The following is a 13255-nucleotide window of genomic DNA, read 5'->3' on the forward strand; positions in this document are numbered from 1 at the left end:
TCAGGAAAGACGCTGCAAAATAGTTGCACCCATCACTGAGTGTTTATGCCACAAAAGAAAGGGAAAGGTGACAGCCAGCGGTGCAGAACGGAATTTGCATGTTCTCATGGTAACCCTCCTGAGAAATGCTCTGATAGATAAAGACAAATGAAAACTTGGGAGGGAGGATCTCAGGGTTGAGAGAATTCATCAGGGAGCCGATCGAAAGACAGCACACCACGGTAATCAATGAGCTGTCAGGGATGGAGGGCAGGCTTGTCACAGAGTGGAGAACAAAGTGATGGGCCATGAGCATCTAACAGTGAAAATGGGTGGCCCTTAAAATATATCCAATTGGAAAGTCCATTAGCCAGTTTATTTTCAGGCTCTTTCAAATGACACTTTCACACAAGTAAAAACTAATCGAACTATGGCCAAAACATTACACTTATTGCGAATGCTACTCTTTTTTTAATTTTTTTATGGTGGAGGGGCTTTAAAGAGATAGTTCACCAAATAAAATCATCAATTCAGTCATCCATTACTCACCCTCATGTCGTTCCAAACACTTTCATTCATATTCATTCATATCCAAAACACAAATTAAGTTATTTTTAATGAAATCTGAGTTTTCTGTCTCCCCATTGAAAGTCCATGCAACCAAACTTTCATGCATAAAAACCCATGATAAAAACATACAAAAAGAGATTGTAAACGTGATCCATATGAATAGTCTTTACAGACTAATAGACACAATTGCTTTACATGATGGACAGATTTAAATTGGGCCTTTATTATTTATACATAGAGCTCATCAAATATGGTAACATGAAAGCTTAAATGTGCTTACTTGTCAATCAACATTCCATTTATGATTTTGATGTGCTCTATGTCTCTTCAAAACACTTGGATTAAAACGCTTGATTCATATGTAGCACTTTTACAAATGTCTTTACAAACATGGACTTTCATTGGTTGGATGGTTCATATGTGTTCCGAAGATGAACGAGAGACTTGGGTTTGGAGCAACATGAGGGTGAGTAAATTACAGATTTTTCATTTTGAGTGAACTAGGCTATATTATTAAGCCTCTTATTAGAAAGTAAAAGTTCAAATTTATAAGAAACTGTCAAACAGAAAGAGGAGACATTGATTTGACATTATTTCTTTTTTATTTATTTACGAAATAGACAAACAAATAGTTTTGTGATTGAGCATCCAAGACCCTGAATAAAACCCTGAATCATCTGCATATTGGATTTTATGCATTTCTGGTTCTGAAACCCTGTTAAACCACATGATAGTGGGTTGAATATCAAATAAAGTGTTTCAGGCTTCTTTTTTTTTATTTTTTACTATGATCATGGGATGTGGGAGGTTCCTGGTGCCATACACAGTCACAGATGTATCTGCTCCACTTCTGGTGTGTAATATACTTTCGCTGTGGGCATGCAAAAGGGATTATGTTCCTGCCGCAATAAGAGGTTTATCCTCCTCATACTCGGTATAAGAAAGGACTTAGTGAAAAACCCACCAAATGAGGAATAAAGCAATAGGGGAGGGCGGAAGGAAGGTGCAGAAAATCTTTCTTAATAAAATGGGTCATAAAAAAAAACCCATCACACCAACACTTTGACGTTGTCATTGCATTTCAATTGATTTCCATGAACAAATGCACAAACGACTTCAAAGATAATTTGGCGGAGACGGTCTGAAAGGCAAAGTGAGCTATGACCTTTTCAGCTTAAACCCCTTTGCTGCCAATTCCATTCACATCCGACTCTCTCAGACTTTCTCTTCGTTTGCGCGGCCCCCGCTTCTTCTGACGGGTTTTAGCTTGTTTACTGCTGACTGCTTTGTGTGCCGGTATACGAAGGTGATCTGGCCCTGACACCGCAGGCATCCTGAGCTGTGGGCACAGAGGGCCTATTTAACATTTCTGGCTTTAAGGAGCCTCACTGCATAACCCTAGCTCAACTATACGCGCTACGCTGCTTGCTAATCTGTTCGTTGCTCCTAAGAACTGTCAGGGAAGCCAACAGCACCTGCCCGGAAACAGGCAGCTTTCCCAGAAAAACCAAAACGTGTCCGGCACCCTTAAATACGCTGTGGCTCCTGCCGCAGACTCTGTTATGTGAGAGTCTGAGGCAAGCATAGGCTGAAGAGACTGAACCAGCACCTCCCTCTGGGAGCTAATCATAATAACAATGTGAACACTTACTGGTCTATGACTTCCTTAAGAGATGCCATTTGTATGCAGGACTACAGACATCTCATTTAAGGCTTTGCATTCAAGGACTAAATCATTGAATTACACACAAGCAAGGTGGCGAATTACGGTCTAAACATCTGAGCGTCGTCATTATATCTGTAGCCGCTATTCTGACACCTTCCTAATAGAACTTACTGAAAAAAGGACTAATGAAAGCAAACTGATAGGAACCAGTAGGATACAATTTACGAGCATGTTGTCTAAGCTTTTTATTTTGTCAGCCTGATATTTGTCCAAAAGCTCACGCTGAGACTCACCCACAGGGGGGCAGTGTGAGTCCCACGACACACATCTCTGCCACACTAATGCTCTTTGAATCTCTCATTTTACTTAGACACAAGCGGGCAAAAACATACAAACACACAGCATTCCCACTGGTTCCTTCTGTAAACACCACCAGAACCTGATTTCAGATCACTGGGTAATTAGCTGCTGCTGCTAGAACTTGGAAAGACTTTCAAAAAAAAAAAATCAAAGTCTATGTAACATCACAGTCAGACATTAAACTTTGCTTTCCTTATGCAAGCTAAGAAACACTGCAGTATTATTGGTTGAGGTAATGTGAACTGGCAGCCTGGGCTCTTTACGTTAATGATATCCTAGTGGATCTATATCTGACCTTGGCTAATCTGGACGTCAAATGAGATCTGCGCTACACAAGCATGTACTGTCAGGATCAATAAGACTTTGCACGTATATAAGCCTGAAGTGGGCTAATCTAGCAGGAATCTACAAGAAGAGGAAGATAAAAGACTGCAGTACAAGAAATCCAGGTACAGAACCAAATCTGATATGTGGAAAACATTAAGCACCTCAAGACAGACATGTACATTTTTCCAGCAACAGCACAGAGGTGGTTCTGCATAAAATCTGCACTGAAATACTATGTCGGCACTGATTTACCAAATTTCAAGCATTTGTTATATAAAGGTCTTGGAAACATTTTAATATACCTTCATTGTTCTTTTTTTACCCAATATTTGTATGTATGTTAAGATTGATTATTGTGCAGTGTCCCAGACTAAGAATTTCCATTTTCAACTATGAAAAAAAGTAAATCACAAAAAATATGAATTACAAAAAAATGAATGCAACAAAAATAGTGAAAAAAAAAAGAGTAAATGTGATCAATGTTTTTCATGCATAATCAAGCAATTTTTAAATAACGTAACTAAAAAAAAGAACACAGAATACTAATAAATATGAAATACAATGAATATTTATACATTTTATGTGATGCAATGATCATTAGATCATATATACAAATAGTCTATACCGTTTTCTATTTTAATATATTTTAAAATGTAATTTACTTATGTGATGACAAAGCTGAAGTGTCATAATAATACAAAACATTTGTTATTGTTATCAATGATGAAAATGGTTATGAATGTAATATTTTAATGCATCTGATCTGTATAAAAAAACTAACCCTAACCCTTTTTTATTCTTACTGACGGTTGGGCATGTTAGTAGACAAATTAATCAAACTATTCAGTGAGAAAAGTTTATTATGTTTAAAAAGAATTCGGAGTCTAAAAAGTTTACAGGTCCAAAAGTGTTTAAAGTTAAAGAAACACCCACAAACAAAATTAACCATTATAATAACTAGGGATGCACCGAAATAAAATTCTAGGCCAAAACCGAAAAAATGTTATGCACTTGGCTGAAAACCGAAACCAAAAATGCTTTTAAAAATTATTTTAATTTAGCTTTTTTTATTTTATAATTGTATTAGTATTTGAATGAAATTCAATCATTATAATGAAGCAAATATAATAACACTTTTTTTTAAAGTAATACTAAAATTGGACAGAAAATGTATTAATATTAAAAATCAACATATTATTCTTTAATCAATTCTATGCAACAGAATCAGATTTAACAGATTTATTTTTGACCAATTATCCAAATAAAGTATATTCCTACAAAGCTATTCTCATCAGAGCATGTGAGCAGAGCATATTGGAGCGGAGGGTAGCGTCATTTAACCAGCGTTGCCCAGCATGGCTATACACACCAGGGCTACTGCAAACAGCATCAATACTACTACATCTCCTGTCGGCATGTTTTTTGAGTGGACTTTGCTTTGCTAGCATGAGCGGTACATGAGTGGAGCATGGGCCGTGAACCACTGATCGCTGAACGTGCATAGAGAAGAATATTGAGAGGAACGTCAAACTGCACAGTGATAACTGCTAGAGCGAGACTGCCTGAGCGCTGAACACTGAGGGGCCGAAATTTCGGTGCATCCCTAATAATAACCTAGCATTAGACATGGCTATGTAAATAATCCGATTTTTTATTTATTATTTTACATATTTGGATTAGCTCAGTGTATTATCTTTTCTCCAACTGCAGAAAAGATGTCATTGCAGTGCTGTTTTAGACTTCAGCTAGAAATATAACAATGAACAAATCTTTGCCTGCTTGATGATAAAATCTTAATAGGAATAGGAAAATTGCAACTCAGAGACTCATTACACACCAGTCTGGCCCAGTAAGACAGACAGAGGGGCTGATTACACTGATTTAACAGCCCAGTGTCCAGTGAAGAGGATTGATCAGCTTTATACGCCCACAAGCAAGCTCTGACCATTAAGCGAAGTAATTAATTGAAGTTAATGTTGCCTCAGATATTCCTCTTTGTAAAATGGCTCTGTGAACTCCCATTATCGAAGCTCGTCTGGGTGCTTTATCAGCAAAAATTAATGAGTTCTCCTCTTTTTTTCCCCCAAAGAGAGCCACAGGAAATGTGTTTTTTATCAAAGAAAATCTAACAGCTGTAAAACACTAGAGGAAAAAAATAACAAATTGTATAAATGGAGCTGGGATAGTATATTTAGACATGATCAGAGTAGAAGAGAACTGAGACAGCAGTGATTGAGCAGCGAGAACATCATGCTAAACACTACTGACATGCATTCTCTCGTTACATCCATGCGTTTGTCAGACGCTTTTATCCAAAGCGTCTTAAAGTGCATTCAAAGTATACGTTTTATTAGTAGATGCGGTTCCTGGGAGTCAATCCTTAACCTTAATCAAACCTTAGTGTTGCCAGCACCTTGCTCTACCTGTTGAGCTGGAAAACACAAAGCTATACAATTCTGCTTTTAGCAAAGATCATCACTAGAGGTTGAATAAAATTCAGATCAATGAAATGTTCAGGTCTTTGCACAAAGCATCAAAGCATAATGAAAGTGAGGTGGCTGTAAGCTGCATACAAAACAAGGTCTTTGCATTGCATTAAGAGCACTGAAGGGAAAAAAGGTACACAAGAAAAATAATAAATTACATTTGGATTTCAGTCCATGTGAGGAGCTTAGTGGCTGGGCTTCTGGGTGCTCTGTATACTGCAGACAGGAGCGGATAATTCAGGAGAGCATTAATTATTCAGAGATAAACAGAGACTCCCTTGATCTGAAGCTCCACAGGTGGGCTGAAAAAAGATCTCACGCTGGTCCTTGAGCTCATGGGTAAAAATGGCCTCAGATCAATTAAATATGTCTCAGTCTGAGACACACACCAAATTCCCAAGTTACAAACATTTCAGATGAAGGAACTTCCTCAGTTTATGGGTCTAGTCACCAGAGCCTAGGGTTCAAGAACCATTTCAAACCATTCAGAACGGTTCATGTCCGTTAACGAAAATAAATGAAGGGGAATTATTCTGCCAATATAGACAAACATACTAAAATACTCATCGGTAGTAAGCTACAGAAGGAAGTAAGGAACAAATATATTTCAAATTTATAATATAAAAATTTAACAAATTATAAGAAAGAAAGAAAGAAAGATGGATAGACAGATTACAGTTTACAAGTATGCCTAGAGCAGGGGTGTCCAATCCTGCTCCTGGAGGGGCACTGTCCTGCAGAATTCAGCTCCAACCCCAACTAAACATCAGAATCAGCTAATCAGGGTCTTACTAGGCATACTGGAAACTTCCAGGCAGGTGTGTCGAGGCAAGCTGGAGCTAAACTCTGCAGGACAGTGGCCCACAGGACCGAGTTTGGTCACGATTTACGGTTTTTAATATGCTGTAACCAAACACAACCTGAAAAGTCTTTGCGTCAGACGTTCATGGGGGATAAAAAGGATTATCTGACCCACCCAGCAGGGCACAGGCTATGGATCAATTGCTAGATCTAATTGACTGGGAAGAGACTGCCTGCCTGCAACCAAAAGGTAAATCTTATAAATAAAACTGTAGCCAGTTTTATTTTCCTGCTTAAATCCTGGCGGGGAGAGGCAAAGTATTATGCTGAATAGATTAAACAAACAACCCCTCTTTATGTTGGTGCTAAGAGCACTTCAAGATGTTTGCATTACAGATTTTTTTGTGTTGCAATGCATCACAGGGCTCTTAAAACAGCTTGAGGCATTTTTCGATTCAAATTGGGAAAATATGTTCATAATTACATGCTAGCAAAGGCAAAAGAGCAGCCCCAAAACTTAAAGTCTAGAAAAAAGGGTGGCAATATATAAATGAAAAACAATCAAACAGGATTTACCTTGGATTTTAAAAATGGAATTGAAGAGAGCTGGATGGAGTTCAAAGAACATTGGTGAGAAAATAAACATGGGTATTTGTTCTGTTCTCTCTTGAAAAGCAAAGAAATAACTGATGTTCTCGTATTTTCAACAGGGAAAAAAGTAAAGTTGGGTGATATGACCAAAACAGCATATTTAAGTCACAATATAGCTATTTTGCAGGAATTGTATGATATATTACATAATCAAGTGGTAATTCCTATTTCTGCAGCTGTATTATTTTGGAACTTGGATGCATACCAAAATGTACGATTATTTATAATAATAATAAAAAAAAGAATAATAAGTCTGGCATCAGTACATAACAGCTTCATGTTATATAACACAAGTTAAAAACAGAAGACAAATACATTTGAAAAATGTTTGAATGAGCTGTCATAAAAAAAAAAAAAAAAGGTTGAGGCATTTCTGCGATTGCATTGCTCCATCGTCATACCACTCAGCCCTACCTGGTGAACCTCACCTGAGAGCAGTGGACCAAAGATGATGTCCTGACAAGCTGTAAAAAATGGCTGAGGCTGTTTACCTGATGTCAAGCAGCAGTTCAGGTCCAGCCATCTGTCCTCTCCAAGTGGAGACCAGGCTGGACGTCAAGACATCATGCAAAGAACCAGAAGCTTCTCAAAGACAAAATAAAGCAGTGGTTTTCTGTATTCTTACTCCGGATTCTGAGTAATGAGCAGTCAAGCTGTCTGCTGTGAGATAGGTGGACGGATAATTATGTGACAGAGCATCTATCCCTCTGTTGTACAGGGAGAGGAATTGACATGAAATACTTCTGGGAAGCTGACAAATACTGCAGTGTGACATGATATACAACAGCATTTTGTAATTAAATCATGCAGACTTTATGACCTACTATTATTTGAAAGCTTACATTAAATATTTTTGTACAAAATTATTTTCACAGTTCAGTACCATTTAAATTAACAGGTAAAGGGCAAGGAAGAAAAATTAAAGACGAGCCTCAGAATTCAAGGTCCAATCATTTTCCTTTATCTAGTGTATATTACTTTTTTTTTTTACCCATATCTACACAACTGTTCAACACTTTAGCTCTGGAATGCTTGTTTTTCAGTGGGAATGCAATTCATTGGCTCAAAACAACACCGATTTGACCAATTGCATTAAGGCTGCACTTCAAGCAGCACAGTTATTGTGATGTAGGCTACACACAAATGAAAGTTAATGTTGATTAAAGACCAAGGCTAGCAAACGTCTCCTATAAGCTGCATGTTGAAATTAGACTAGCACTTAACCATGAACACATAAGCCACACCACACAAATGGCTTTTAATTGGTATATTTCATTAGCAAACATATAACTATAATTGTTAAGTTCTTTCCATCAATCAATTTATTAATTTCACATTTAAAAGATTTCATGAGGTTAACTTATACCCTACTTGTGGTCAGTCTGCACAAACACCGATCAACATGCTTGTTTGCTTTGCGGCCCCTTTAAATAAAGTTTACAATTTCTAAAAAAGATCAAGCATTTGATCTACGTCAGAGCATCCACAAATCTTTCTACAGTGTTGTTGGCCGGGCAGCCAGAGCGAATTTTGATGCTCTCGCCGGCGGCGGTGTGAACGCACAGTTACACGCCGGCATTGACAAGTGCTTGTGTGAGGGGTTATGAGATAGCCGCAACTTTAGTTTAAAAGAAGACAAAGATTTTTGTATTATTAATTTATTTATTATTAGGATTAATTGCCTTACAAAAATGTTCACATTTACTGAGTTCTTAAAAACACAGATGGATTTTGACTGAAAAAACAACAAACAAAAAAGGACATATATAAACCTAGCACCTAAACTTTTATTTTACAGCTATTATCTGTTCTGTATATGGTAGATAGGTCTATAGGTCTTTCTCCCTGGATTTGAGCATGTGTGTGTGTGTGTGTTTGTGTGTGTGCGCGTGAGAGAGAGAGAGAGAGAGAGAGAGAGAGAGAGAGAGAGAGAGAGAGAGAGAGAGAGAGAGAGAGAGAGAGAGAGAGAGAGAAAGAGCATGCGCACAATCTGCCAATTTGAGAAGACGACACTTTTTAATGCATTCATAAACTGGTGTGTGATTAGTTGCTTCAATTATCTGTCACACAAATGTAACGCACATGCATCATCCGCATGTGTGTAAAGTATAGAGAGAAAGCGGGGGAGGGGAAGAAGTTATGAGGCTCGCCTTACAGTGTGTAAAATTTACATATGGCATATAATATTATCGATAACCTCTACGAAGAGCTGTGCACATGCAAGTGACAGGATTTCGGGTGTATGAGCAGCACCGCTTGCACACTGTCTTTGCCACTAGAGCCAATGATTTTCTGCTTTCAGTGTGTCTCTCATTGAAAATGAACTAGAGACTTGTGCACGGATCCAATGTGAAAACCGCCTTTGTGTCGAAGTGGTACTACCGGCCCAAATTATGAGCAGCCCACCGGGAATTTTCCCGATTCTCCTGATGGCCACTCTGGGCCAGGATGCATCAATAGCCCAACTGATCTGAGACTATCGGCACTTCATTAAACTTCCTATAATGTGATTTAACCTCACTTTCTTGGTGTTTAAGGTCAGAGGCATCAGTTTCATCCCTTGAGGATTTAAGCAGACTACATTTGCACAACTGATTCTGTGTAATCCTATAGACTGTATGACAGCTGGAAAACTAGAGATTTTTTTTTAAAGATATCTAAAAACAGGTGGGGCATTATGAAACAATAAAAAGAGACAAACTGTTGGATCTGTCATAGCTTAAGCATGCTGATTTATTTAAATGTATGCACACCCACATTATTCACCTAGAGTAAAACAGGTGAACAAAATCTCTGCGGTCATTCAAATTAGACTGAAAAATATGCACTATTGCAGGGGTTCTCAAACTTTTTGAGTGTGTGGACCACTATTTGTAATCAAGAATTTTCGCGGACCACCTCATAATACACATAATAAAATATGTCTACACACAGTCCTACCTGAATTAATCTGCACCTCTAAATAGGCTTACTAGCACTAAAACTATAACTGGTCATCACATCACAGGCTTGTTAAAGGAAAGTTTACTGCACACAACGGCTGCCACATATTTAATTTATTTATTTAGGCTACTCAAGCGCCCAGGGCATAATCAGGTTCATTTGAACAACAGGCTTATTTCCATAGCAATGTAGTATGAAATCTATACAGTAATAAGAACACTGGAATATAGTCAACATTTCAAAACCTTTGGCTATTTTAGGGGATTATTATTATTAATCTTCAGAGTTTTACAAGTCCTCAAAAAGTTTGTCCACTTAACAGCACATCTGCAAAACATTTCAGAAACGCGAGATCAAGAAACTAACTGGAAATTAAATAATAACAGGCCTTATTCATTCCATTTATAAACATTTCGTTTCATATAAACTGCCTATGCCTAATGGCCGGTTCAGATTACACGTTTTTAGCCCGATTTTGCCACGATCCGTTTGACTTAGAGTGTCGTGGGAATTCGTATACGACAACGGGCGTCGGGACGCAAGATTCGATCGTTTCATCTCGTATAGTGTGTCATAGCGGGCGACAGCCTACGTTGCGTCTGCGATGCTTCACGACACCACGACAAAAAGACTAGCATGTTTAATTTTTTTCTCGGTCCTCCACGACGGGTTCTATCACGTGTGACATTGACCAATAGGAGCACAGACGCATTTCCATACACATCTTTCAAAAATGCCGAAACGAAATAGAGACGGTGGTGTTGCTAAGTGGAATTATGAAATGGAGGAAAGGTTCGTGGAGCTGTGGCAACAGTACTCCTGCCTGTATGTTTCATCGAGAGAGTACCATGACAGAATTAAAAAAGAAAAATGCTGGCGAAAAATAGCAGAAGTACTTCAGCAACCCGGTGAGTAACTGACTGGAATTAGCATTAAGCTAACTAATCATTCATTAAATTGTACTTCGCTATAGAGAAACTTGTTTGTGTGAGTGTGATTATGTATGTGTGTTACGAGTGAGAATGCGTGAGTGTGTGTGAATGAGCGAGCGAGCGAGAGTGTGAGTGAGCAAGCGAGAGTGTGTGTGAATGAGCGAGAGAGTGTGTGTAAATGAGCGAGCGAGCGAGAGTGTGTGGGAAATGAATGAGTGAGCGAGTGTGTGTGAATGAGCGAGCGAGCGAGAGAGTGTGTGTGAATGAGTGAGTTTGTGTGTGTATTATGTGAGTGAGTTTTAAGTGTGTGTGTGTGTGTGTGTGTGTGTGTGTGTGTGTGTGTGTGTGTGTGTGTCCATACTGTCCTCTTCGTGCAATCCAGGAACGTGTCCATTGTCGGGTTTTCTTTTTGTATCTTTTTCTGAACACAAGACAGCCAATAGGAAAATCGCCGCTTCATCCATTGTTTACGTTCGTTTCCGGAAGTCAGGCGCTACTAGTTTCGCCTTCACGCGCGTCTTCAAAGACGACACGCGATGACTGGTCTGGAAGAAACGTGTAGTCTGACATTGTTCTTGTCCACGACACGACACGATTTTAGGAGTCAAAATCGTGTAATCTGACACAGTGACTATCGCATAAGACAAAAAAAACGTGTAATCTGAACCGGCCATAACTGTGCGTTCACACACCGGACGCGAATAGCGCGTCAAATTCAAAAAGGGATTATGTGAAATTCGCGCCTGCCGCGTCTAGTGATACGCTTGACCACTTTGTATCAATTCGCGCGTCAAGAGCTAAATTGACGCGCGTAAAAACAAAAGTTTGAAGCGAAATTTCGTCCGTTGTGAACGCACCATTAAAGGCTATGCGTGTGATGTGATAATGAGAACATATTTGCCTCTGCCCTTTTCTCTTCAGAGAACCTGTTGCTATCCACCGAACCAATGTTGTGGTTCTAACGGCACTGAACTTGAATGTCACGGCCGAACACCACTAGGCTATTTTAGTAATCACACAATAACTTGACAATTTCATTAAAATGTTATATCAATATAGGCCTACATATTCTTTTTACTTTTCTTTTTTTATGGGAATTTCCTGGTAAAATGAGGGTAAAAAAAATATTATTTTATATTTTATTTAGCCTTTCCACGGACCACCTGCAGTACCCTCACGGACCACTAGTGGTCCGCGGACCACAGTTTGAGAATGGCTGCACTATTGGTTGGTTTAAACTCATCTGGGAAAGAAATTGGCAAGAATATCAAATTAATTCTTTTTCTATTGGAATAAGAAAGTAAACAAGTAAAAAATACTTTGTTCAGCTAGCAAATATCCTACTCCTTCCTTAGTCCAAAAATACAACAAACAAATGACACACCAGGGAGTAGGTCTAGGTTTTCCGGTATTGTTGACTCTAGAGATTGTCTAGGGCAGTGGTTCTCAAAGTGTGGGGCACCAAGGTTACTGCAAGGGGGGTGCAGGAGATCAGCAGAAAAAAACTAAAACAAAAAACAGCTGTTACGTTACTACTGCGTTCAAGTGCGTGAATAGCGGTTAGAGCTCTGCCTTTATAAAGCGGCAACGAACGGCAATTACACTGAATCGTTCTGCTTCAGACCGTTGGAACAAGCCCAACATAGAAGTTGCTCGCCATAGAATAGCTTTTCTATGTGCAATGGGCGAATCACAAGCTGCTATTGTGAACGCTTCACTCCGCTGCTGTGAGCGTTCCAGTAAGAAGACCAACAAGAAGCTGAGCTCGTGAGGCACTGTCAAAAGCTGTAAGGTGCTTTTATATAGTGTTCATCCAAAGCATCACTTAACTATTTAAATGTTTTTTGTTATTTAAATTAAAAGTTCTGCTCTATTATTCTCTCTTACTGTTATATGATTCAATGACATTACAAAGTGAAACTATTCCTGTTTACATCATTATTTATTGGTAATGTCACTGAATCATATAACAGTAAGAGAGAATAATTGACGGCAGATTTTTTTTTTAAAGGTTTAGGAAGGGGGGTGCGACCAAAACAGTTTGAGAACCATTGGTCTAGGGTATGGTTGCACAGCTATGCACATAACATTGAACTTTAAAAGCAGACCATGTATGTAATCTTGCAGAAGATTTCAAAGGGACAATAGTTACCATCTTTTTCTGTTTGATATGATGTAAGTCTAAATGGATATTCAAAGCACTGGTTGGAAAGTGACTTCATTGGGGTTAAAAAAAAAACTGACACCAATAGTTATGCAGAAGAAAAATAACCTAAACAAAATTTAGCTCAATATTTCACCACTTAAGGAAATGCCAGTTGAAGTTTGCATCAACAAACTTTGTTTCTTTCCATACTTCTATTCCCCCCCGAGTTCCAGAGAAAACATCATCCAAGACCATCAGTGACTTTGTATTCCCCTTGACATTTTCCAGTTTAGACTCTATAGTTCTCAGAGTAATATGACCAACATAAATCCATTTATAGATGGTAAGGAACAGACACAGAAAAAAGAACCCAAAAAAGTGGGCAATACAAAAG

The 13255-nt window shown here is 38.5% G+C and overlaps 2 protein-coding genes and 1 long non-coding RNA gene across 7 annotated transcripts in view; 1 reads left to right on the plus strand and 2 right to left on the minus strand.

Moving 5' to 3' along the window:
- The window catches only part of tnksa (tankyrase, TRF1-interacting ankyrin-related ADP-ribose polymerase a), a 102333-nt gene that overhangs the window by 65318 nt on the left and 23760 nt on the right, over positions 1 to 13255 (minus strand). The window lies entirely within an intron of this gene.
- Positions 1 to 13255, minus strand: part of fyb1b (FYN binding protein 1 b) — a 95289-nt gene that overhangs the window by 4913 nt on the left and 77121 nt on the right. The gene's annotated exons all lie outside the window — the stretch shown is intronic.
- Positions 10217 to 11350, plus strand: LOC309476861. The gene is made up of 2 exons (XR_014198397.1): positions 10217 to 11032; positions 11242 to 11350. It is a non-coding gene; the product is annotated as an uncharacterized lncRNA (long non-coding RNA).

Source organism: Leuciscus leuciscus, assembly GCF_965113295.1.
Source record: "Leuciscus leuciscus genome assembly, chromosome: 16".
In the NCBI taxonomy this organism is placed as follows: Eukaryota; Metazoa; Chordata; class Actinopteri; order Cypriniformes; family Leuciscidae; genus Leuciscus; species Leuciscus leuciscus.